Genomic DNA, 3,885 nt, shown 5'->3' on the forward strand with positions numbered 1-3,885 from the left:
GATTGAACAATGACCCTGAAACTACAGGCGTCAGCTTATTTTCCTTACCTGGAAAAGCCAGAACAAATCATCCAAAAAACGAGGAGAGCACATCGTGCTAGCTAATAATTCATCGGCCGTTGTGAAGCAAAAGGTTGTCAAAGTTTTATAATTTCTTCCTACGATAGTGATAGCCTGGTGAATTAGAGGGCAGAAATGGCATCGTATTTCTTCCCTAATAAAGTTTATTGTCTCTTATTCCCATATAATCTGAGTAAATATGAACTAGGGCTGGAGGTCATAATAAAGTTACATGATCACAGACATAACTGTGGCATTTCACTGAACTATTCATTAATGAATAATTCCATTTCAGTTTTATTGCTTAAAAGTGGGATTTTGTAAGAGGTCCAGTTGGGATCTAGTCCTATTTGATACTTTCAATTTGACCACATACAAAATAGACTATATGCTTGTTACGTGAACCAATGATAGTCTAAGAGGTATAATTATCACCATTAGCCACAGAGTTAGAATTCAAAATAACACTGAAATGATAAACAGAGTGGAATTTAGCAGTGAAGGGAAAGATACAGGATATTTTTCTTGTTGAAAAGCAAGAAGTCTATGAAGAAAGGATCATCAAGAAATTTTCAAGTATAAATTAGAAGAAAAAAAAAGACCTAGGGTTTCAACTGGATAATTGTTCAGCAGCAGCAACAACAAAAATCAGTATAGAAATGGAAATTTGGAGATAAAAAAGCACTTTTAAAATGATCAAATTTAAAAAAGTAAAAATAAAAAATAAAATGATCAAATTTATGATTTTATGTTTTAATATAACAGTTTTAAAAAAGAGGTTTCCAACAAAATTACATAAGGTTGAGTGGTCTAGTACCTGATTTGCCTGAAATTTCACATCAAACTGTGAGCCCATTCCGGGTGGGACATGGGTCTCCCTCGCCGGGGACAGCGAGTTGTACTCCCCACCAGGCACCTGGTGGGCGTGTCAGGGTTAGACCGCAGGCCTCCCTTGCTCAGAGCGCTCTAAATATATATAAATATAAATATCCTCCATGCTTGGGTGCTAGTCCAAAACTGCTACCTGTCCTTGCCTAGAGAGGCACTAGAATTGAGAGCAACCATCCAGAAACATCTAGAACATTTTGACAGTGTGATTCTACATGTGTTGAATCCAATAATAAAAAATTGAACTTATATTTTGTATACGTTTTCTTTTCATTTTCCTAGCATTTCACTTCTTTTGTAGTTTACAAATATATGGTTTTGTGATGAGTTGGAAATTTAAAAACCGGGCTTCTCACCAAGGTAGTTTGAGAAAAATTGATATACAGCGCATAAAAAATGAAAAAAATTAAATTCCCTCATTATATTTGCTTTACTTAAGACCATTTCCAGAAAACAGACTGCAATATGTGTAAAAAATATCAAAAAGATTCAGAGTTATGAATTTGGTCCCCAAGTAAGATATAAGACCAATCCGTGTATTCTCAACCTATGGGCATAAAACGATCTTTTTAAATATCTTTTGGTTTTGTGATAGCATCTTTCTAGTTCTTCAGGGTCGTTTTTAAGTGTCTTTCTCTCTTCCAGAACACTTAAAGCAAGCATGTTGATTTTAGTGTCAATGGTCATGCTAGCAGTGTTCTTCAAATTCTTCATTTTAATAGATTATTTATTAAAATACCAAGCAATTCTGGTCCTGTCATTGTTTACATCTAGAGTCATTGTGGAATCAGTTGTTAGGTGCTATCCAGGATCAAAAGCCTGAAGTCCACACCAATGGTTTCCCCTTATCTATGTTCTATCACTCCCCACAGAGCACAGTGAGAGTGGGCTGGGGGAGGGACTGGGGCAATCCCTCACACCTTATTTCTCTAGGTTCAGGCCTGATTGGCATCCTCTTTTATCTATCAAGGGGGGCACTTTCCATCCAAGCTCACACCTTCTACATGTCACTTTACAGTAATACATAATGGAAGGTCTTCCAAATGCAAAGATAATGAGAAGAACCATATGAAAACACCCACAAGCTAATAGCCTGATGGGCAAAAGTTCATCTCATCTTTTCCATCTACCATTTTCATAACACTCTAGCCTTTGACATCCCCAGGGAACGACAACAGTGAGTTCCCATACAAATCACATTGGTGTTGCTAACTGAAATATACACATACCAACCTAAATGAACCACTTGCATGACCAAACATTTGCCAGCAGGACCCTGTTTGTACCGTTGTTTTATAGACCCTGTTGATGTGGGTCCCTTCTGCTCTGTTAGGACCAGTCGTGAGTTTCTCAGTGACCACCCAAGGAGCAATCATGGAGACCATCTGAAGAACAGAACACTGCCCTCATCAAGAAGCCAGGGCCTCATTAGTATTTGACTCCTGCTCAACTACTTCAGAGAAGCCCATTCAGTTCCTCCTCAAAGGCTCAAGACCAGAAGAATTACCCAAACACTGCAACCCAGCATTCAGGGATGCCACCCCTGTGTGGCTGTGGCATCCGGGCCTCCTGCCCGGGTCCACCCAGATGCCTCGAGTCCGCTGTGCCCTGCAACTTTCTGGAATGCCCTCTGCTCTTACACTGTCACCAGGCTTCCTCCAATTGCAATGCAGCCATCTGTCCAGGTTCAGCAGCCTCATATCTTCCTGGTCAGGGTTAGGCCCCCTATATGTGCCCCTATTACATTGTGTTTACACGGTTCTTTCCCTCCATGACCCCACAACTGACAGCTCCTTCACAGCCTGGAACGGCATCCCTTGTTTTGGTCTTCATGGTGCCTGGCACACACTGATGAGCCTGCTTTCTGAGCACACCTCCTCACTTTCTGGGCCTGAACACATCAGGTGGAGTGGTCAACCTCTATATGGGAATCCATTAAGAACCAGCGAACCACTCCACAACCCATGTTCTTATCCTCCCTCCCTCCTATCCAGAACGTAGGTTTCTCTTCTCATTAGTTCTCTATTGAGGACATTTAAACGGTCACTCTGCAATTCTCTGTGCTTTCATTTTGGTGGCATCTGTTACAGATGCTGCTCTGGAACATACTTCCCCGCATCTTCTTCCTCTCGTTGGTCCTGCCTGGAAACTACATTCCTCCTAGCCCCCTTCAGTACATCTTTCCCCTAATGTCGCCTGCGTCCTCGTCCTCCATTCCATGTCCTTTCTGGTTCATTCACCATCACGCAGAGTCTATAGTCTCACACAACCAGGGTCTATAGTCTCATCACCCAGAACTGCCTTTCTCAATCATACCCTCCATCTGACCAACCGCCTCATGGTCTGTCAGTTTTCTCAACCTCATACCCACTTTTTCTGCTAAGTCTCCACGCTCCCCTTTCCTCCATTTCTCCTCTTTGACTAGACCCTCTCAGTTTCCCCTCCTTCTCCTCAAGGTTTGGTCTCTCTGTGTGATCACCTGAATGATGTTCTCACTGGAACTCTTAGTTTCCTGCATCCCTATGTCTATCCATGCAACCCTCTCACAAAATCCCAACCCTCGCTCATTTACAGGATCCTGAAGTGAAGAGCCTAGAGCCAAGTGACCTGGGCTTTGAGGAACAAAAGTAAGAGGTAAGAGGGTCCCACCAATATCTGATGTCCACCGGCCGGGCACAGCAGAGTGCATGACTGCTTCCCGTTAACCCTCCAGTGCCTTTTCTGTATCTCTAGTTGAATCTGGGCCTCTAGATTAATCCCATTTAATGGATTCTTTCTATTTTTCTCTACCTTCCCTTTTTGCAATAAAACTCTTATTTTTTTTAAGATTATTTATTTAGAGAGACAGCGCAAGCACGCACACTTGAGCAGGGGGGAGGGGCAGAGAGAGCGGGAGAGAGTCCACAAGCAGACTCCCTGCTGAGCACGGAGCTTGAG

This window comes from Mirounga leonina, unplaced genomic scaffold (assembly GCF_011800145.1).
Source record: "Mirounga leonina isolate KUSES-001 unplaced genomic scaffold, KU_Mleo_1.0 Mir_127, whole genome shotgun sequence".
In the NCBI taxonomy this organism is placed as follows: domain Eukaryota; kingdom Metazoa; phylum Chordata; class Mammalia; order Carnivora; family Phocidae; genus Mirounga; species Mirounga leonina.